Source organism: Anomaloglossus baeobatrachus, unplaced genomic scaffold (assembly GCF_048569485.1).
Source record: "Anomaloglossus baeobatrachus isolate aAnoBae1 unplaced genomic scaffold, aAnoBae1.hap1 Scaffold_936, whole genome shotgun sequence".
Lineage (NCBI taxonomy): Eukaryota > Metazoa > Chordata > Amphibia > Anura > Aromobatidae > Anomaloglossus > Anomaloglossus baeobatrachus.
The window spans coordinates 1-21,727 of NW_027445334.1; the positions used below are offsets into that span (position 1 = coordinate 1).

At 46.7% G+C, this 21,727-nt stretch overlaps 14 non-coding genes and 1 pseudogene across 14 annotated transcripts; all 15 read right to left on the reverse strand.

Annotated features, from left to right (window-relative positions):
• Window positions 1-84: 84 nt before the first annotated feature.
• LOC142289434 (U2 spliceosomal RNA) lies at window positions 85-275 on the reverse strand. The gene has a single exon (XR_012749916.1). It is a non-coding gene; the product is annotated as a U2 spliceosomal RNA (small nuclear RNA).
• Window positions 276-1,662: 1,387 nt separating this feature from the next.
• On the reverse strand, window positions 1,663-1,853 carry LOC142289445 (U2 spliceosomal RNA). The gene has a single exon (XR_012749927.1). It is a non-coding gene; the product is annotated as a U2 spliceosomal RNA (small nuclear RNA).
• Window positions 1,854-3,240: 1,387 nt separating this feature from the next.
• On the reverse strand, window positions 3,241-3,431 carry LOC142289457 (U2 spliceosomal RNA). Its single transcript, XR_012749938.1, has one exon. It is a non-coding gene; the product is annotated as a U2 spliceosomal RNA (small nuclear RNA).
• A 1,387-nt stretch (window positions 3,432-4,818) lies between these two features.
• LOC142289464 (U2 spliceosomal RNA) lies at window positions 4,819-5,009 on the reverse strand. The gene has a single exon (XR_012749942.1). It is a non-coding gene; the product is annotated as a U2 spliceosomal RNA (small nuclear RNA).
• A 1,387-nt stretch (window positions 5,010-6,396) lies between these two features.
• Window positions 6,397-6,587, reverse strand: LOC142289465 (U2 spliceosomal RNA). Its single transcript, XR_012749943.1, has one exon. It is a non-coding gene; the product is annotated as a U2 spliceosomal RNA (small nuclear RNA).
• A 1,387-nt stretch (window positions 6,588-7,974) lies between these two features.
• On the reverse strand, window positions 7,975-8,165 carry LOC142289435 (U2 spliceosomal RNA). Its single transcript, XR_012749917.1, has one exon. It is a non-coding gene; the product is annotated as a U2 spliceosomal RNA (small nuclear RNA).
• Window positions 8,166-9,552: 1,387 nt separating this feature from the next.
• Window positions 9,553-9,743, reverse strand: LOC142289436 (U2 spliceosomal RNA). The gene has a single exon (XR_012749918.1). It is a non-coding gene; the product is annotated as a U2 spliceosomal RNA (small nuclear RNA).
• Window positions 9,744-11,130: 1,387 nt separating this feature from the next.
• Window positions 11,131-11,321, reverse strand: LOC142289437 (U2 spliceosomal RNA). Its single transcript, XR_012749919.1, has one exon. It is a non-coding gene; the product is annotated as a U2 spliceosomal RNA (small nuclear RNA).
• A 1,387-nt stretch (window positions 11,322-12,708) lies between these two features.
• On the reverse strand, window positions 12,709-12,899 carry LOC142289438 (U2 spliceosomal RNA). Its single transcript, XR_012749920.1, has one exon. It is a non-coding gene; the product is annotated as a U2 spliceosomal RNA (small nuclear RNA).
• A 1,387-nt stretch (window positions 12,900-14,286) lies between these two features.
• On the reverse strand, window positions 14,287-14,477 carry LOC142289439 (U2 spliceosomal RNA). The gene has a single exon (XR_012749921.1). It is a non-coding gene; the product is annotated as a U2 spliceosomal RNA (small nuclear RNA).
• A 1,387-nt stretch (window positions 14,478-15,864) lies between these two features.
• On the reverse strand, window positions 15,865-16,055 carry LOC142289440 (U2 spliceosomal RNA). The gene has a single exon (XR_012749922.1). It is a non-coding gene; the product is annotated as a U2 spliceosomal RNA (small nuclear RNA).
• Window positions 16,056-17,442: 1,387 nt separating this feature from the next.
• LOC142289459 (U2 spliceosomal RNA) lies at window positions 17,443-17,635 on the reverse strand. Its single transcript, XR_012749940.1, has one exon. It is a non-coding gene; the product is annotated as a U2 spliceosomal RNA (small nuclear RNA).
• A 686-nt stretch (window positions 17,636-18,321) lies between these two features.
• LOC142289461 (U2 spliceosomal RNA) lies at window positions 18,322-18,497 on the reverse strand (annotated as a pseudogene).
• Window positions 18,498-19,884: 1,387 nt separating this feature from the next.
• LOC142289441 (U2 spliceosomal RNA) lies at window positions 19,885-20,075 on the reverse strand. The gene has a single exon (XR_012749923.1). It is a non-coding gene; the product is annotated as a U2 spliceosomal RNA (small nuclear RNA).
• Window positions 20,076-21,462: 1,387 nt separating this feature from the next.
• LOC142289442 (U2 spliceosomal RNA) lies at window positions 21,463-21,653 on the reverse strand. Its single transcript, XR_012749924.1, has one exon. It is a non-coding gene; the product is annotated as a U2 spliceosomal RNA (small nuclear RNA).
• Window positions 21,654-21,727: the final 74 nt, after the last annotated feature.

Consider the following 21,727-nt stretch of genomic DNA (forward strand, 5'->3'; position numbering starts at 1 on the left):
AAGACGTATGCTTTCTTCCAATTCATTAAATCGGGCTAATATGAATCAGGTGAATTGAGTTCTGCTTTTGGAAACTGGGTTAAGAAGGGGTGCACCGTTCCTGGAGGTACTGCAATACCAGGTCAATGCGTGGAGTGGACAGAGCAAGCTCTTTTTCCATCTCCCTGTTCTAAAAATCCATTTAATATATGGTCCCCAGATAGGGGACGTATCAGATATTAAACTGATAAGAACAGATACTACACTTGATCTTAGCCAAAAGGCCGAGAAGCGATAACCAGAATTGGTTTGGGCCTCGAGTGGCACCCTGGCCTATGCCGGACACATCTTGGGGAGAGAGAGCGAGAGGGAGACAAACCCACGCCTACACAAGACATTTTGTCACCCAAGCCAACCCTTGAAAAGGCTGCTTTGCAGAGCCAAAACAAGAAGAATGGTGCGTTTTGCAGCCGCCGCCCACTGCAATGAATCTGAATAACTCCTCCTTTAGGGCGCAAGCAACTCCCCTCCCCCTTGCAGTCTTTCCAATTCACGATACAAAAAGACGGACAGGACAGGTTGCCTGACTTTCCGTCACTGCCACCCTTTGCCATCCTTACCCGTAGAAAGCCCTTTCATCATCCCCAAACCCTAATCTTTTCCCTTTCCTTCCCAGCCCCCAAACCCTGCCCTCTGTACCTTTCTCACCACCCGCTTCCCTTCTCCTGTCATCCCCCTACCACCCGGGAAAAAAAGAGATTGCCCCCTCCTTCCACTAGCCCACCCTCCCACCCAAAGAACAACTTCTTCTGCGCAGCTTGTTTTCTAGGCAGCAGCGCTATTGTGATGTCATCGGGGGGCATTGTGACAAGCCGCCAGTGTTCCGTCTCTTCATGTTGTGCACAGTTCAAACGGAAAATACATCAACAGGCAGACTACAGAAAAGCTTACTATCAAAGGTTAGAGGGGGGCTTTCTCAGAGGGCTTTTTACAGTTTTTCTATTCCCAATTAGCCGTTTAAGTGTACTTATTGAAAGTAGTAATTCTTTCATAGGCCGCCCTTTCTTAGTATTTGACGTTCCTTATATTGCGGTATGAGGCTTCGCAGTAGGTTGCAAACATTCATCACCCATGACTGTCCCCAATTGAGCTCAGAAGCTCAATGTCTATCATGACCTCTCTTTTAGAATGTCCAAGAGCAAGCAAACTATTCCTCCAGGAGAGGGCGCCAACAGACTACTAAAGAGATCATCATTACTCAAAGAAAACCCCAAAAACCAATGCATGATAGGAATAAACAGGTAACTTTCTTTGGAGTGGAAGCGGAGAGATCGCACCAGATGCCAATTCTAGATGTTATCACACCTGTGGTCACTGCAGCAGCAGGTGAATCCACTTTGTCCAAAAGGGATCTATTCCATTCAATTGCAAATGATCTAGATAAGACAGAGAACTGCAGCACGGGGACATAGCCGAGTTGGTCAGGTTGAGTGGTGATGAGTTTGCTATTTGGATGAATAAAGAAAGTCAAAAGTGTGAAAGATAAAAAACAAAAGGAGGAAGTGTGAAAAGTGAATGGGCCAAATTGAGGTGCATATGAAGACGTATGCTTTCTTCCAATTCATTAAATCGGGCTAATATGAATCAGGTGAATTGAGTTCTGCTTTTGGAAACTGGGTTAAGAAGGGGTGCACCGTTCCTGGAGGTACTGCAATACCAGGTCAATGCGTGGAGTGGACAGAGCAAGCTCTTTTTCCATCTCCCTGTTCTAAAAATCCATTTAATATATGGTCCCCAGATAGGGGACGTATCAGATATTAAACTGATAAGAACAGATACTACACTTGATCTTAGCCAAAAGGCCGAGAAGCGATAACCAGAATTGGTTTGGGCCTCGAGTGGCACCCTGGCCTATGCCGGACACATCTTGGGGAGAGAGAGCGAGAGGGAGACAAACCCACGCCTACACAAGACATTTTGTCACCCAAGCCAACCCTTGAAAAGGCTGCTTTGCAGAGCCAAAACAAGAAGAATGGTGCGTTTTGCAGCCGCCGCCCACTGCAATGAATCTGAATAACTCCTCCTTTAGGGCGCAAGCAACTCCCCTCCCCCTTGCAGTCTTTCCAATTCACGATACAAAAAGACGGACAGGACAGGTTGCCTGACTTTCCGTCACTGCCACCCTTTGCCATCCTTACCCGTAGAAAGCCCTTTCATCATCCCCAAACCCTAATCTTTTCCCTTTCCTTCCCAGCCCCCAAACCCTGCCCTCTGTACCTTTCTCACCACCCGCTTCCCTTCTCCTGTCATCCCCCTACCACCCGGGAAAAAAAGAGATTGCCCCCTCCTTCCACTAGCCCACCCTCCCACCCAAAGAACAACTTCTTCTGCGCAGCTTGTTTTCTAGGCAGCAGCGCTATTGTGATGTCATCGGGGGGCATTGTGACAAGCCGCCAGTGTTCCGTCTCTTCATGTTGTGCACAGTTCAAACGGAAAATACATCAACAGGCAGACTACAGAAAAGCTTACTATCAAAGGTTAGAGGGGGGCTTTCTCAGAGGGCTTTTTACAGTTTTTCTATTCCCAATTAGCCGTTTAAGTGTACTTATTGAAAGTAGTAATTCTTTCATAGGCCGCCCTTTCTTAGTATTTGACGTTCCTTATATTGCGGTATGAGGCTTCGCAGTAGGTTGCAAACATTCATCACCCATGACTGTCCCCAATTGAGCTCAGAAGCTCAATGTCTATCATGACCTCTCTTTTAGAATGTCCAAGAGCAAGCAAACTATTCCTCCAGGAGAGGGCGCCAACAGACTACTAAAGAGATCATCATTACTCAAAGAAAACCCCAAAAACCAATGCATGATAGGAATAAACAGGTAACTTTCTTTGGAGTGGAAGCGGAGAGATCGCACCAGATGCCAATTCTAGATGTTATCACACCTGTGGTCACTGCAGCAGCAGGTGAATCCACTTTGTCCAAAAGGGATCTATTCCATTCAATTGCAAATGATCTAGATAAGACAGAGAACTGCAGCACGGGGACATAGCCGAGTTGGTCAGGTTGAGTGGTGATGAGTTTGCTATTTGGATGAATAAAGAAAGTCAAAAGTGTGAAAGATAAAAAACAAAAGGAGGAAGTGTGAAAAGTGAATGGGCCAAATTGAGGTGCATATGAAGACGTATGCTTTCTTCCAATTCATTAAATCGGGCTAATATGAATCAGGTGAATTGAGTTCTGCTTTTGGAAACTGGGTTAAGAAGGGGTGCACCGTTCCTGGAGGTACTGCAATACCAGGTCAATGCGTGGAGTGGACAGAGCAAGCTCTTTTTCCATCTCCCTGTTCTAAAAATCCATTTAATATATGGTCCCCAGATAGGGGACGTATCAGATATTAAACTGATAAGAACAGATACTACACTTGATCTTAGCCAAAAGGCCGAGAAGCGATAACCAGAATTGGTTTGGGCCTCGAGTGGCACCCTGGCCTATGCCGGACACATCTTGGGGAGAGAGAGCGAGAGGGAGACAAACCCACGCCTACACAAGACATTTTGTCACCCAAGCCAACCCTTGAAAAGGCTGCTTTGCAGAGCCAAAACAAGAAGAATGGTGCGTTTTGCAGCCGCCGCCCACTGCAATGAATCTGAATAACTCCTCCTTTAGGGCGCAAGCAACTCCCCTCCCCCTTGCAGTCTTTCCAATTCACGATACAAAAAGACGGACAGGACAGGTTGCCTGACTTTCCGTCACTGCCACCCTTTGCCATCCTTACCCGTAGAAAGCCCTTTCATCATCCCCAAACCCTAATCTTTTCCCTTTCCTTCCCAGCCCCCAAACCCTGCCCTCTGTACCTTTCTCACCACCCGCTTCCCTTCTCCTGTCATCCCCCTACCACCCGGGAAAAAAAGAGATTGCCCCCTCCTTCCACTAGCCCACCCTCCCACCCAAAGAACAACTTCTTCTGCGCAGCTTGTTTTCTAGGCAGCAGCGCTATTGTGATGTCATCGGGGGGCATTGTGACAAGCCGCCAGTGTTCCGTCTCTTCATGTTGTGCACAGTTCAAACGGAAAATACATCAACAGGCAGACTACAGAAAAGCTTACTATCAAAGGTTAGAGGGGGGCTTTCTCAGAGGGCTTTTTACAGTTTTTCTATTCCCAATTAGCCGTTTAAGTGTACTTATTGAAAGTAGTAATTCTTTCATAGGCCGCCCTTTCTTAGTATTTGACGTTCCTTATATTGCGGTATGAGGCTTCGCAGTAGGTTGCAAACATTCATCACCCATGACTGTCCCCAATTGAGCTCAGAAGCTCAATGTCTATCATGACCTCTCTTTTAGAATGTCCAAGAGCAAGCAAACTATTCCTCCAGGAGAGGGCGCCAACAGACTACTAAAGAGATCATCATTACTCAAAGAAAACCCCAAAAACCAATGCATGATAGGAATAAACAGGTAACTTTCTTTGGAGTGGAAGCGGAGAGATCGCACCAGATGCCAATTCTAGATGTTATCACACCTGTGGTCACTGCAGCAGCAGGTGAATCCACTTTGTCCAAAAGGGATCTATTCCATTCAATTGCAAATGATCTAGATAAGACAGAGAACTGCAGCACGGGGACATAGCCGAGTTGGTCAGGTTGAGTGGTGATGAGTTTGCTATTTGGATGAATAAAGAAAGTCAAAAGTGTGAAAGATAAAAAACAAAAGGAGGAAGTGTGAAAAGTGAATGGGCCAAATTGAGGTGCATATGAAGACGTATGCTTTCTTCCAATTCATTAAATCGGGCTAATATGAATCAGGTGAATTGAGTTCTGCTTTTGGAAACTGGGTTAAGAAGGGGTGCACCGTTCCTGGAGGTACTGCAATACCAGGTCAATGCGTGGAGTGGACAGAGCAAGCTCTTTTTCCATCTCCCTGTTCTAAAAATCCATTTAATATATGGTCCCCAGATAGGGGACGTATCAGATATTAAACTGATAAGAACAGATACTACACTTGATCTTAGCCAAAAGGCCGAGAAGCGATAACCAGAATTGGTTTGGGCCTCGAGTGGCACCCTGGCCTATGCCGGACACATCTTGGGGAGAGAGAGCGAGAGGGAGACAAACCCACGCCTACACAAGACATTTTGTCACCCAAGCCAACCCTTGAAAAGGCTGCTTTGCAGAGCCAAAACAAGAAGAATGGTGCGTTTTGCAGCCGCCGCCCACTGCAATGAATCTGAATAACTCCTCCTTTAGGGCGCAAGCAACTCCCCTCCCCCTTGCAGTCTTTCCAATTCACGATACAAAAAGACGGACAGGACAGGTTGCCTGACTTTCCGTCACTGCCACCCTTTGCCATCCTTACCCGTAGAAAGCCCTTTCATCATCCCCAAACCCTAATCTTTTCCCTTTCCTTCCCAGCCCCCAAACCCTGCCCTCTGTACCTTTCTCACCACCCGCTTCCCTTCTCCTGTCATCCCCCTACCACCCGGGAAAAAAAGAGATTGCCCCCTCCTTCCACTAGCCCACCCTCCCACCCAAAGAACAACTTCTTCTGCGCAGCTTGTTTTCTAGGCAGCAGCGCTATTGTGATGTCATCGGGGGGCATTGTGACAAGCCGCCAGTGTTCCGTCTCTTCATGTTGTGCACAGTTCAAACGGAAAATACATCAACAGGCAGACTACAGAAAAGCTTACTATCAAAGGTTAGAGGGGGGCTTTCTCAGAGGGCTTTTTACAGTTTTTCTATTCCCAATTAGCCGTTTAAGTGTACTTATTGAAAGTAGTAATTCTTTCATAGGCCGCCCTTTCTTAGTATTTGACGTTCCTTATATTGCGGTATGAGGCTTCGCAGTAGGTTGCAAACATTCATCACCCATGACTGTCCCCAATTGAGCTCAGAAGCTCAATGTCTATCATGACCTCTCTTTTAGAATGTCCAAGAGCAAGCAAACTATTCCTCCAGGAGAGGGCGCCAACAGACTACTAAAGAGATCATCATTACTCAAAGAAAACCCCAAAAACCAATGCATGATAGGAATAAACAGGTAACTTTCTTTGGAGTGGAAGCGGAGAGATCGCACCAGATGCCAATTCTAGATGTTATCACACCTGTGGTCACTGCAGCAGCAGGTGAATCCACTTTGTCCAAAAGGGATCTATTCCATTCAATTGCAAATGATCTAGATAAGACAGAGAACTGCAGCACGGGGACATAGCCGAGTTGGTCAGGTTGAGTGGTGATGAGTTTGCTATTTGGATGAATAAAGAAAGTCAAAAGTGTGAAAGATAAAAAACAAAAGGAGGAAGTGTGAAAAGTGAATGGGCCAAATTGAGGTGCATATGAAGACGTATGCTTTCTTCCAATTCATTAAATCGGGCTAATATGAATCAGGTGAATTGAGTTCTGCTTTTGGAAACTGGGTTAAGAAGGGGTGCACCGTTCCTGGAGGTACTGCAATACCAGGTCAATGCGTGGAGTGGACAGAGCAAGCTCTTTTTCCATCTCCCTGTTCTAAAAATCCATTTAATATATGGTCCCCAGATAGGGGACGTATCAGATATTAAACTGATAAGAACAGATACTACACTTGATCTTAGCCAAAAGGCCGAGAAGCGATAACCAGAATTGGTTTGGGCCTCGAGTGGCACCCTGGCCTATGCCGGACACATCTTGGGGAGAGAGAGCGAGAGGGAGACAAACCCACGCCTACACAAGACATTTTGTCACCCAAGCCAACCCTTGAAAAGGCTGCTTTGCAGAGCCAAAACAAGAAGAATGGTGCGTTTTGCAGCCGCCGCCCACTGCAATGAATCTGAATAACTCCTCCTTTAGGGCGCAAGCAACTCCCCTCCCCCTTGCAGTCTTTCCAATTCACGATACAAAAAGACGGACAGGACAGGTTGCCTGACTTTCCGTCACTGCCACCCTTTGCCATCCTTACCCGTAGAAAGCCCTTTCATCATCCCCAAACCCTAATCTTTTCCCTTTCCTTCCCAGCCCCCAAACCCTGCCCTCTGTACCTTTCTCACCACCCGCTTCCCTTCTCCTGTCATCCCCCTACCACCCGGGAAAAAAAGAGATTGCCCCCTCCTTCCACTAGCCCACCCTCCCACCCAAAGAACAACTTCTTCTGCGCAGCTTGTTTTCTAGGCAGCAGCGCTATTGTGATGTCATCGGGGGGCATTGTGACAAGCCGCCAGTGTTCCGTCTCTTCATGTTGTGCACAGTTCAAACGGAAAATACATCAACAGGCAGACTACAGAAAAGCTTACTATCAAAGGTTAGAGGGGGGCTTTCTCAGAGGGCTTTTTACAGTTTTTCTATTCCCAATTAGCCGTTTAAGTGTACTTATTGAAAGTAGTAATTCTTTCATAGGCCGCCCTTTCTTAGTATTTGACGTTCCTTATATTGCGGTATGAGGCTTCGCAGTAGGTTGCAAACATTCATCACCCATGACTGTCCCCAATTGAGCTCAGAAGCTCAATGTCTATCATGACCTCTCTTTTAGAATGTCCAAGAGCAAGCAAACTATTCCTCCAGGAGAGGGCGCCAACAGACTACTAAAGAGATCATCATTACTCAAAGAAAACCCCAAAAACCAATGCATGATAGGAATAAACAGGTAACTTTCTTTGGAGTGGAAGCGGAGAGATCGCACCAGATGCCAATTCTAGATGTTATCACACCTGTGGTCACTGCAGCAGCAGGTGAATCCACTTTGTCCAAAAGGGATCTATTCCATTCAATTGCAAATGATCTAGATAAGACAGAGAACTGCAGCACGGGGACATAGCCGAGTTGGTCAGGTTGAGTGGTGATGAGTTTGCTATTTGGATGAATAAAGAAAGTCAAAAGTGTGAAAGATAAAAAACAAAAGGAGGAAGTGTGAAAAGTGAATGGGCCAAATTGAGGTGCATATGAAGACGTATGCTTTCTTCCAATTCATTAAATCGGGCTAATATGAATCAGGTGAATTGAGTTCTGCTTTTGGAAACTGGGTTAAGAAGGGGTGCACCGTTCCTGGAGGTACTGCAATACCAGGTCAATGCGTGGAGTGGACAGAGCAAGCTCTTTTTCCATCTCCCTGTTCTAAAAATCCATTTAATATATGGTCCCCAGATAGGGGACGTATCAGATATTAAACTGATAAGAACAGATACTACACTTGATCTTAGCCAAAAGGCCGAGAAGCGATAACCAGAATTGGTTTGGGCCTCGAGTGGCACCCTGGCCTATGCCGGACACATCTTGGGGAGAGAGAGCGAGAGGGAGACAAACCCACGCCTACACAAGACATTTTGTCACCCAAGCCAACCCTTGAAAAGGCTGCTTTGCAGAGCCAAAACAAGAAGAATGGTGCGTTTTGCAGCCGCCGCCCACTGCAATGAATCTGAATAACTCCTCCTTTAGGGCGCAAGCAACTCCCCTCCCCCTTGCAGTCTTTCCAATTCACGATACAAAAAGACGGACAGGACAGGTTGCCTGACTTTCCGTCACTGCCACCCTTTGCCATCCTTACCCGTAGAAAGCCCTTTCATCATCCCCAAACCCTAATCTTTTCCCTTTCCTTCCCAGCCCCCAAACCCTGCCCTCTGTACCTTTCTCACCACCCGCTTCCCTTCTCCTGTCATCCCCCTACCACCCGGGAAAAAAAGAGATTGCCCCCTCCTTCCACTAGCCCACCCTCCCACCCAAAGAACAACTTCTTCTGCGCAGCTTGTTTTCTAGGCAGCAGCGCTATTGTGATGTCATCGGGGGGCATTGTGACAAGCCGCCAGTGTTCCGTCTCTTCATGTTGTGCACAGTTCAAACGGAAAATACATCAACAGGCAGACTACAGAAAAGCTTACTATCAAAGGTTAGAGGGGGGCTTTCTCAGAGGGCTTTTTACAGTTTTTCTATTCCCAATTAGCCGTTTAAGTGTACTTATTGAAAGTAGTAATTCTTTCATAGGCCGCCCTTTCTTAGTATTTGACGTTCCTTATATTGCGGTATGAGGCTTCGCAGTAGGTTGCAAACATTCATCACCCATGACTGTCCCCAATTGAGCTCAGAAGCTCAATGTCTATCATGACCTCTCTTTTAGAATGTCCAAGAGCAAGCAAACTATTCCTCCAGGAGAGGGCGCCAACAGACTACTAAAGAGATCATCATTACTCAAAGAAAACCCCAAAAACCAATGCATGATAGGAATAAACAGGTAACTTTCTTTGGAGTGGAAGCGGAGAGATCGCACCAGATGCCAATTCTAGATGTTATCACACCTGTGGTCACTGCAGCAGCAGGTGAATCCACTTTGTCCAAAAGGGATCTATTCCATTCAATTGCAAATGATCTAGATAAGACAGAGAACTGCAGCACGGGGACATAGCCGAGTTGGTCAGGTTGAGTGGTGATGAGTTTGCTATTTGGATGAATAAAGAAAGTCAAAAGTGTGAAAGATAAAAAACAAAAGGAGGAAGTGTGAAAAGTGAATGGGCCAAATTGAGGTGCATATGAAGACGTATGCTTTCTTCCAATTCATTAAATCGGGCTAATATGAATCAGGTGAATTGAGTTCTGCTTTTGGAAACTGGGTTAAGAAGGGGTGCACCGTTCCTGGAGGTACTGCAATACCAGGTCAATGCGTGGAGTGGACAGAGCAAGCTCTTTTTCCATCTCCCTGTTCTAAAAATCCATTTAATATATGGTCCCCAGATAGGGGACGTATCAGATATTAAACTGATAAGAACAGATACTACACTTGATCTTAGCCAAAAGGCCGAGAAGCGATAACCAGAATTGGTTTGGGCCTCGAGTGGCACCCTGGCCTATGCCGGACACATCTTGGGGAGAGAGAGCGAGAGGGAGACAAACCCACGCCTACACAAGACATTTTGTCACCCAAGCCAACCCTTGAAAAGGCTGCTTTGCAGAGCCAAAACAAGAAGAATGGTGCGTTTTGCAGCCGCCGCCCACTGCAATGAATCTGAATAACTCCTCCTTTAGGGCGCAAGCAACTCCCCTCCCCCTTGCAGTCTTTCCAATTCACGATACAAAAAGACGGACAGGACAGGTTGCCTGACTTTCCGTCACTGCCACCCTTTGCCATCCTTACCCGTAGAAAGCCCTTTCATCATCCCCAAACCCTAATCTTTTCCCTTTCCTTCCCAGCCCCCAAACCCTGCCCTCTGTACCTTTCTCACCACCCGCTTCCCTTCTCCTGTCATCCCCCTACCACCCGGGAAAAAAAGAGATTGCCCCCTCCTTCCACTAGCCCACCCTCCCACCCAAAGAACAACTTCTTCTGCGCAGCTTGTTTTCTAGGCAGCAGCGCTATTGTGATGTCATCGGGGGGCATTGTGACAAGCCGCCAGTGTTCCGTCTCTTCATGTTGTGCACAGTTCAAACGGAAAATACATCAACAGGCAGACTACAGAAAAGCTTACTATCAAAGGTTAGAGGGGGGCTTTCTCAGAGGGCTTTTTACAGTTTTTCTATTCCCAATTAGCCGTTTAAGTGTACTTATTGAAAGTAGTAATTCTTTCATAGGCCGCCCTTTCTTAGTATTTGACGTTCCTTATATTGCGGTATGAGGCTTCGCAGTAGGTTGCAAACATTCATCACCCATGACTGTCCCCAATTGAGCTCAGAAGCTCAATGTCTATCATGACCTCTCTTTTAGAATGTCCAAGAGCAAGCAAACTATTCCTCCAGGAGAGGGCGCCAACAGACTACTAAAGAGATCATCATTACTCAAAGAAAACCCCAAAAACCAATGCATGATAGGAATAAACAGGTAACTTTCTTTGGAGTGGAAGCGGAGAGATCGCACCAGATGCCAATTCTAGATGTTATCACACCTGTGGTCACTGCAGCAGCAGGTGAATCCACTTTGTCCAAAAGGGATCTATTCCATTCAATTGCAAATGATCTAGATAAGACAGAGAACTGCAGCACGGGGACATAGCCGAGTTGGTCAGGTTGAGTGGTGATGAGTTTGCTATTTGGATGAATAAAGAAAGTCAAAAGTGTGAAAGATAAAAAACAAAAGGAGGAAGTGTGAAAAGTGAATGGGCCAAATTGAGGTGCATATGAAGACGTATGCTTTCTTCCAATTCATTAAATCGGGCTAATATGAATCAGGTGAATTGAGTTCTGCTTTTGGAAACTGGGTTAAGAAGGGGTGCACCGTTCCTGGAGGTACTGCAATACCAGGTCAATGCGTGGAGTGGACAGAGCAAGCTCTTTTTCCATCTCCCTGTTCTAAAAATCCATTTAATATATGGTCCCCAGATAGGGGACGTATCAGATATTAAACTGATAAGAACAGATACTACACTTGATCTTAGCCAAAAGGCCGAGAAGCGATAACCAGAATTGGTTTGGGCCTCGAGTGGCACCCTGGCCTATGCCGGACACATCTTGGGGAGAGAGAGCGAGAGGGAGACAAACCCACGCCTACACAAGACATTTTGTCACCCAAGCCAACCCTTGAAAAGGCTGCTTTGCAGAGCCAAAACAAGAAGAATGGTGCGTTTTGCAGCCGCCGCCCACTGCAATGAATCTGAATAACTCCTCCTTTAGGGCGCAAGCAACTCCCCTCCCCCTTGCAGTCTTTCCAATTCACGATACAAAAAGACGGACAGGACAGGTTGCCTGACTTTCCGTCACTGCCACCCTTTGCCATCCTTACCCGTAGAAAGCCCTTTCATCATCCCCAAACCCTAATCTTTTCCCTTTCCTTCCCAGCCCCCAAACCCTGCCCTCTGTACCTTTCTCACCACCCGCTTCCCTTCTCCTGTCATCCCCCTACCACCCGGGAAAAAAAGAGATTGCCCCCTCCTTCCACTAGCCCACCCTCCCACCCAAAGAACAACTTCTTCTGCGCAGCTTGTTTTCTAGGCAGCAGCGCTATTGTGATGTCATCGGGGGGCATTGTGACAAGCCGCCAGTGTTCCGTCTCTTCATGTTGTGCACAGTTCAAACGGAAAATACATCAACAGGCAGACTACAGAAAAGCTTACTATCAAAGGTTAGAGGGGGGCTTTCTCAGAGGGCTTTTTACAGTTTTTCTATTCCCAATTAGCCGTTTAAGTGTACTTATTGAAAGTAGTAATTCTTTCATAGGCCGCCCTTTCTTAGTATTTGACGTTCCTTATATTGCGGTATGAGGCTTCGCAGTAGGTTGCAAACATTCATCACCCATGACTGTCCCCAATTGAGCTCAGAAGCTCAATGTCTATCATGACCTCTCTTTTAGAATGTCCAAGAGCAAGCAAACTATTCCTCCAGGAGAGGGCGCCAACAGACTACTAAAGAGATCATCATTACTCAAAGAAAACCCCAAAAACCAATGCATGATAGGAATAAACAGGTAACTTTCTTTGGAGTGGAAGCGGAGAGATCGCACCAGATGCCAATTCTAGATGTTATCACACCTGTGGTCACTGCAGCAGCAGGTGAATCCACTTTGTCCAAAAGGGATCTATTCCATTCAATTGCAAATGATCTAGATAAGACAGAGAACTGCAGCACGGGGACATAGCCGAGTTGGTCAGGTTGAGTGGTGATGAGTTTGCTATTTGGATGAATAAAGAAAGTCAAAAGTGTGAAAGATAAAAAACAAAAGGAGGAAGTGTGAAAAGTGAATGGGCCAAATTGAGGTGCATATGAAGACGTATGCTTTCTTCCAATTCATTAAATCGGGCTAATATGAATCAGGTGAATTGAGTTCTGCTTTTGGAAACTGGGTTAAGAAGGGGTGCACCGTTCCTGGAGGTACTGCAATACCAGGTCAATGCGTGGAGTGGACAGAGCAAGCTCTTTTTCCATCTCCCTGTTCTAAAAATCCATTTAATATATGGTCCCCAGATAGGGGACGTATCAGATATTAAACTGATAAGAACAGATACTACACTTGATCTTAGCCAAAAGGCCGAGAAGCGATAACCAGAATTGGTTTGGGCCTCGAGTGGCACCCTGGCCTATGCCGGACACATCTTGGGGAGAGAGAGCGAGAGGGAGACAAACCCACGCCTACACAAGACATTTTGTCACCCAAGCCAACCCTTGAAAAGGCTGCTTTGCAGAGCCAAAACAAGAAGAATGGTGCGTTTTGCAGCCGCCGCCCACTGCAATGAATCTGAATAACTCCTCCTTTAGGGCGCAAGCAACTCCCCTCCCCCTTGCAGTCTTTCCAATTCACGATACAAAAAGACGGACAGGACAGGTTGCCTGACTTTCCGTCACTGCCACCCTTTGCCATCCTTACCCGTAGAAAGCCCTTTCATCATCCCCAAACCCTAATCTTTTCCCTTTCCTTCCCAGCCCCCAAACCCTGCCCTCTGTACCTTTCTCACCACCCGCTTCCCTTCTCCTGTCATCCCCCTACCACCCGGGAAAAAAAGAGATTGCCCCCTCCTTCCACTAGCCCACCCTCCCACCCAAAGAACAACTTCTTCTGCGCAGCTTGTTTTCTAGGCAGCAGCGCTATTGTGATGTCATCGGGGGGCATTGTGACAAGCCGCCAGTGTTCCGTCTCTTCATGTTGTGCACAGTTCAAACGGAAAATACATCAACAGGCAGACTACAGAAAAGCTTACTATCAAAGGTTAGAGGGGGGCTTTCTCAGAGGGCTTTTTACAGTTTTTCTATTCCCAATTAGCCGTTTAAGTGTACTTATTGAAAGTAGTAATTCTTTCATAGGCCGCCCTTTCTTAGTATTTGACGTTCCTTATATTGCGGTATGAGGCTTCGCAGTAGGTTGCAAACATTCATCACCCATGACTGTCCCCAATTGAGCTCAGAAGCTCAATGTCTATCATGACCTCTCTTTTAGAATGTCCAAGAGCAAGCAAACTATTCCTCCAGGAGAGGGCGCCAACAGACTACTAAAGAGATCATCATTACTCAAAGAAAACCCCAAAAACCAATGCATGATAGGAATAAACAGGTAACTTTCTTTGGAGTGGAAGCGGAGAGATCGCACCAGATGCCAATTCTAGATGTTATCACACCTGTGGTCACTGCAGCAGCAGGTGAATCCACTTTGTCCAAAAGGGATCTATTCCATTCAATTGCAAATGATCTAGATAAGACAGAGAACTGCAGCACGGGGACATAGCCGAGTTGGTCAGGTTGAGTGGTGATGAGTTTGCTATTTGGATGAATAAAGAAAGTCAAAAGTGTGAAAGATAAAAAACAAAAGGAGGAAGTGTGAAAAGTGAATGGGCCAAATTGAGGTGCATATGAAGACGTATGCTTTCTTCCAATTCATTAAATCGGGCTAATATGAATCAGGTGAATTGAGTTCTGCTTTTGGAAACTGGGTTAAGAAGGGGTGCACCGTTCCTGGAGGTACTGCAATACCAGGTCAATGCGTGGAGTGGACAGAGCAAGCTCTTTTTCCATCTCCCTGTTCTAAAAATCCATTTAATATATGGTCCCCAGATAGGGGACGTATCAGATATTAAACTGATAAGAACAGATACTACACTTGATCTTAGCCAAAAGGCCGAGAAGCGATAACCAGAATTGGTTTGGGCCTCGAGTGGCACCCTGGCCTATGCCGGACACATCTTGGGGAGAGAGAGCGAGAGGGAGACAAACCCACGCCTACACAAGACATTTTGTCACCCAAGCCAACCCTTGAAAAGGCTGCTTTGCAGAGCCAAAACAAGAAGAATGGTGCGTTTTGCAGCCGCCGCCCACTGCAATGAATCTGAATAACTCCTCCTTTAGGGCGCAAGCAACTCCCCTCCCCCTTGCAGTCTTTCCAATTCACGATACAAAAAGACGGACAGGACAGGTTGCCTGACTTTCCGTCACTGCCACCCTTTGCCATCCTTACCCGTAGAAAGCCCTTTCATCATCCCCAAACCCTAATCTTTTCCCTTTCCTTCCCAGCCCCCAAACCCTGCCCTCTGTACCTTTCTCACCACCCGCTTCCCTTCTCCTGTCATCCCCCTACCACCCGGGAAAAAAAGAGATTGCCCCCTCCTTCCACTAGCCCACCCTCCCACCCAAAGAACAACTTCTTCTGCGCAGCTTGTTTTCTAGGCAGCAGCGCTATTGTGATGTCATCGGGGGGCATTGTGACAAGCCGCCAGTGTTCCGTCTCTTCATGTTGTGCACAGTTCAAACGGAAAATACATCAACAGGCAGACTACAGAAAAGCTTACTATCAAAGGTTAGAGGGGGGCTTTCTCAGAGGGCTTTTTACAGTTTTTCTATTCCCAATTAGCCGTTTAAGTGTACTTATTGAAAGTAGTAATTCTTTCATAGGCCGCCCTTTCTTAGTATTTGACGTTCCTTATATTGCGGTATGAGGCTTCGCAGTAGGTTGCAAACATTCATCACCCATGACTGTCCCCAATTGAGCTCAGAAGCTCAATGTCTATCATGACCTCTCTTTTAGAATGTCCAAGAGCAAGCAAACTATTCCTCCAGGAGAGGGCGCCAACAGACTACTAAAGAGATCATCATTACTCAAAGAAAACCCCAAAAACCAATGCATGATAGGAATAAACAGGTAACTTTCTTTGGAGTGGAAGCGGAGAGATCGCACCAGATGCCAATTCTAGATGTTATCACACCTGTGGTCACTGCAGCAGCAGGTGAATCCACTTTGTCCAAAAGGGATCTATTCCATTCAATTGCAAATGATCTAGATAAGACAGAGAACTGCAGCACGGGGACATAGCCGAGTTGGTCAGGTTGAGTGGTGATGAGTTTGCTATTTGGATGAATAAAGAAAGTCAAAAGTGTGAAAGATAAAAAACAAAAGGAGGAAGTGTGAAAAGTGAATGGGCCAAATTGAGGTGCATATGAAGACGTATGCTTTCTTCCAATTCATTAAATCGGGCTAATATGAATCAGGTGAATTGAGTTCTGCTTTTGGAAACTGGGTTAAGAAGGGGTGCACCGTTCCTGGAGGTACTGCAATACCAGGTCAATGCGTGGAGTGGACAGAGCAAGCTCTTTTTCCATCTCCCTGTTCTAAAAATCCATTTAATATATGGTCCCCAGATAGGGGACGTATCAGATATTAAACTGATAAGAACAGATACTACACTTGATCTTAGCCAAAAGGCCGAGAAGCGATAACCAGAATTGGTTTGGGCCTCGAGTGGCACCCTGGCCTATGCCGGACACATCTTAGGGAGAGAGAGCGAGAGGGAGACAAACCCACGCCTACACAAGACATTTTGTCACCCAAGCCAACCCTTGAAAAGGCTGCTTTGCAGAGCCAAAACAAGAAGAATGGTGCGTTTTGCAGCCGCCGCCCACTGCAATGAATCTGAATAACTCCTCCTTTAGGGCGCAAGCAACTCCCCTCCCCCTTGCAGTCTTTCCAATTCACGATACAAAAAGACGGACAGGACAGGTTGCCTGACTTTCCGTCACTGCCACCCTTTGCCATCCTTACCCGTAGAAAGCCCTTTCATCATCCCCAAACCCTAATCTTTTCCCTTTCCTTCCCAGCCCCCAAACCCTGCCCTCTGTACCTTTCTCACCACCCGCTTCCCTTCTCCTGTCATCCCCCTACCACCCGGGAAAAAAAGAGATTGCCCCCTCCTTCCACTAGCCCACCCTCCCACCCAAAGAACAACTTCTTCTGCGCAGCTTGTTTTCTAGGCAGCAGCGCTATTGTGATGTCATCGGGGGGCATTGTGACAAGCCGCCAGTGTTCCGTCTCTTCATGTTGTGCACAGTTCAAACGGAAAATACATCAACAGGCAGACTACAGAAAAGCTTACTATCAAAGGTTAGAGGGGGGCTTTCTCAGAGGGCTTTTTACAGTTTTTCTATTCCCAATTAGCCGTTTAAGTGTACTTATTGAAAGTAGTAATTCTTTCATAGGCCGCCCTTTCTTAGTATTTGACGTTCCTTATATTGCGGTATGAGGCTTCGCAGTAGGTTGCAAACATTCATCACCCATGACTGTCCCCAATTGAGCTCAGAAGCTCAATGTCTATCATGACCTCTCTTTTAGAATGTCCAAGAGCAAGCAAACTATTCCTCCAGGAGAGGGCGCCAACAGACTACTAAAGAGATCATCATTACTCAAAGAAAACCCCAAAAACCAATGCATGATAGGAATAAACAGGTAACTTTCTTTGGAGTGGAAGCGGAGAGATCGCACCAGATGCCAATTCTAGATGTTATCACACCTGTGGTCACTGCAGCAGCAGGTGAATCCACTTTGTCCAAAAGGGATCTATTCCATTCAATTGCAAATGATCTAGATAAGACAGAGAACTGCAGCACGGGGACATAGCCGAGTTGGTCAGGTTGAGTGGTGATGAGTTTGCTATTTGGATGAATAAAGAAAGTCAAAAGTGTGAAAGATAAAAAACAAAAGGAGGAAGTGTGAAAAGTGAATGGGCCAAATTGAGGTGCATATGAAGACGTATGCTTTCTTCCAATTCATTAAATCGGGCTAATATGAATCAGGTGAATTGAGTTCTGCTTTTGGAAACTGGGTTAAGAAGGGGTGCACCGTTCCTGGAGGTACTGCAATACCAGGTCAATGCGTGGAGTGGACAGAGCAAGCTCTTTTTCCATCTCCCTGTTCTAAAAATCCATTTAATATATGGTCCCCAGATAGGGGACGTATCAGATATTAAACTGATAAGAACAGATTTTTGATTTAATGAAGCTTTCCAAAGCACCGCAAAAAATGCATGACCGAAGTCACACCAAAAACAGTGCAAAGGCTAGGATTCGTGTGGACCCCTCCGTGAGGAGAGGGTCCCCAAAAATCAACCCCGTCCCTCCGAGCCAGAAGGCCACAGCAAGGGTCAGGGATCTTCGGTGCTCCCCCAAGCCGAAGCCTGGTTGAGCCTTGTCGTTGCTCCCAGCATCCACCCAGGCATCTTACCCAAGTGGAGTAGAGAGCTACTAGTTGTTGGTTTCGCAGCCGAAACTGCCCGGACCGTCAACCGGTGTTGGTTTCTCAGCCCAAGGCTAACCGGACCTCCAACCGGGTGTTGGTTTCTCAGCCGAAGCTGACCCGGACCTCCAACCGGGTGTTGGTTTCTCAGCCGAAGCTGACCCAGACCTCCAACCGGGTGTTGGTTTCTCAGCCGAAGCTGACCCGGACCTCCAACCGGGTGTTGGTTTCTGAGCCCAAAGCTGAACGGACCTCCGACCATGATTATAAAAATTTTCCTTCCTAGCCAGAAGGCCGGGATAGAGCAATATGCTCAGAAAGTATGAAAGGGCAAGGTACGGTGTGCTACAGAGCCCAAGGCTCGCCGGGGTCCCAAGCCAGCAAGCTCAGACTCACTCCAGGGTCGTCAGTCCTGGGGCACATTGCACCATAGCCCCCACACTTACTCAGTCTAATAGCCTCGATCCTGGTAGGGCCATGTTTTCCTCTAGATGAATATACTATACATCAAGAGTACTAGCAAGCGCAACCTTCCAGTGTGCATTGCATCTGCCGAGCCTCACAGATACTACACTTGATCTTAGCCAAAAGGCCGAGAAGCGATAAGAACAGATACTACACTTGATCTTAGCCAAAAGGCCGAGAAGCGATAACCAGAATTGGTTTGGGCCTCGAGTGGCACCCTGGCCTATGCCGGACACATCTTGGGGAGAGAGAGCGAGAGGGAGACAAACCCACGCCTACACAAGACATTTTGTCACCCAAGCCAACCCTTGAAAAGGCTGCTTTGCAGAGCCAAAACAAGAAGAATGGTGCGTTTTGCAGCCGCCGCCCACTGCAATGAATCTGAATAACTCCTCCTTTAGGGCGCAAGCAACTCCCCTCCCCCTTGCAGTCTTTCCAATTCACGATACAAAAAGACGGACAGGACAGGTTGCCTGACTTTCCGTCACTGCCACCCTTTGCCATCCTTACCCGTAGAAAGCCCTTTCATCATCCCCAAACCCTAATCTTTTCCCTTTCCTTCCCAGCCCCCAAACCCTGCCCTCTGTACCTTTCTCACCACCCGCTTCCCTTCTCCTGTCATCCCCCTACCACCCGGGAAAAAAAGAGATTGCCCCCTCCTTCCACTAGCCCACCCTCCCACCCAAAGAACAACTTCTTCTGCGCAGCTTGTTTTCTAGGCAGCAGCGCTATTGTGATGTCATCGGGGGGCATTGTGACAAGCCGCCAGTGTTCCGTCTCTTCATGTTGTGCACAGTTCAAACGGAAAATACATCAACAGGCAGACTACAGAAAAGCTTACTATCAAAGGTTAGAGGGGGGCTTTCTCAGAGGGCTTTTTACAGTTTTTCTATTCCCAATTAGCCGTTTAAGTGTACTTATTGAAAGTAGTAATTCTTTCATAGGCCGCCCTTTCTTAGTATTTGACGTTCCTTATATTGCGGTATGAGGCTTCGCAGTAGGTTGCAAACATTCATCACCCATGACTGTCCCCAATTGAGCTCAGAAGCTCAATGTCTATCATGACCTCTCTTTTAGAATGTCCAAGAGCAAGCAAACTATTCCTCCAGGAGAGGGCGCCAACAGACTACTAAAGAGATCATCATTACTCAAAGAAAACCCCAAAAACCAATGCATGATAGGAATAAACAGGTAACTTTCTTTGGAGTGGAAGCGGAGAGATCGCACCAGATGCCAATTCTAGATGTTATCACACCTGTGGTCACTGCAGCAGCAGGTGAATCCACTTTGTCCAAAAGGGATCTATTCCATTCAATTGCAAATGATCTAGATAAGACAGAGAACTGCAGCACGGGGACATAGCCGAGTTGGTCAGGTTGAGTGGTGATGAGTTTGCTATTTGGATGAATAAAGAAAGTCAAAAGTGTGAAAGATAAAAAACAAAAGGAGGAAGTGTGAAAAGTGAATGGGCCAAATTGAGGTGCATATGAAGACGTATGCTTTCTTCCAATTCATTAAATCGGGCTAATATGAATCAGGTGAATTGAGTTCTGCTTTTGGAAACTGGGTTAAGAAGGGGTGCACCGTTCCTGGAGGTACTGCAATACCAGGTCAATGCGTGGAGTGGACAGAGCAAGCTCTTTTTCCATCTCCCTGTTCTAAAAATCCATTTAATATATGGTCCCCAGATAGGGGACGTATCAGATATTAAACTGATAAGAACAGATACTACACTTGATCTTAGCCAAAAGGCCGAGAAGCGATAACCAGAATTGGTTTGGGCCTCGAGTGGCACCCTGGCCTATGCCGGACACATCTTGGGGAGAGAGAGCGAGAGGGAGACAAACCCACGCCTACACAAGACATTTTGTCACCCAAGCCAACCCTTGAAAAGGCTGCTTTGCAGAGCCAAAACAAGAAGAATGGTGCGTTTTGCAGCCGCCGCCCACTGCAATGAATCTGAATAACTCCTCCTTTAGGGCGCAAGCAACTCCCCTCCCCCTTGCAGTCTTTCCAATTCACGATACAAAAAGACGGACAGGACAGGTTGCCTGACTTTCCGTCACTGCCACCCTTTGCCATCCTTACCCGTAGAAAGCCCTTTCATCATCCCCAAACCCTAATCTTTTCCCTTTCCTTCCCAGCCCCCAAACCCTGCCCTCTGTACCTTTCTCACCACCCGCTTCCCTTCTCCTGTCATCCCCCTACCACCCGGGAAAAAAAGAGATTGCCCCCTCCTTCCACTAGCCCACCCTCCCACCCAAAGAACAACTTCTTCTGCGCAGCTTGTTTTCTAGGCAGCAGCGCTATTGTGATGTCATCGGGGGGCATTGTGACAAGCCGCCAGTGTTCCGTCTCTTCATGTTGTGCACAGTTCAAACGGAAAATACATCAACAGGCAGACTACAGAAAAGCTTACTATCAAAGGTTAGAGGGGGGCTTTCTCAGAGGGCTTTTTACAGTTTTTCTATTCCCAATTAGCCGTTTAAGTGTACTTATTGAAAGTAGTAATTCTTTCATAGGCCGCCCTTTCTTAGTATTTGACGTTCCTTATATTGCGGTATGAGGCTTCGCAGTAGGTTGCAAACATTCATCACCCATGACTGTCCCCAATTGAGCTCAGAAGCTCAATGTCTATCATGACCTCTCTTTTAGAATGTCCAAGAGCAAGCAAACTATTCCTCCAGGAGAGGGCGCCAACAGACTACTAAAGAGATCATCATTACTCAAAGAAAACCCCAAAAACCAATGCATGATAGGAATAAACAGGTAACTTTCTTTGGAGTGGAAGCGGAGAGATCGCACCAGATGCCAATTCTAGATGTTATCACACCTGTGGTCACTGCAGCAGCAGGTGAATCCACTTTGTCCAAAAGGGATCTATTCCATTCAATTGCAAATGATCTAGATAAGACAGAGAACTGCAGCACGGGGACATAGCCGAGTTGGTCAGGTTGAGTGGTGATGAGTTTGCTATTTGGATGAATAAAGAAAGTCAAAAGTGTGAAAGATAAAAAACAAAAGGAGGAAGTGTGAAAAGTGAATGGGCCAAATTGAGGTGCATATGAAGACGTATGCTTTCTTCCAATTCATTAAATCGGGCTAATATGAATCAGGTGAATTGAGTTCTGCTTTTGGAAACTGGGTTAAGAAGGGGTGCACCGTTCCTGGAGGTACTGCAATACCAGGTCAATGCGTGGAGTGGACAGAGCAAGCTCTTTTTCCATCTCCCTGTTCTAAAAATCCATTTAATATATGGTCCCCAGATAGGGGACGTATCAGATATTAAACTGATAAGAACAGATACTACACTTGATCTTAGCCAAAAGGCCGAGAAGCGATAACCAGAATTGGTTTGGGCCTCGAGTGGCACCCTGGCCTATGCCGGACACATCTTGGGGAGAGAGAGCGAGAGG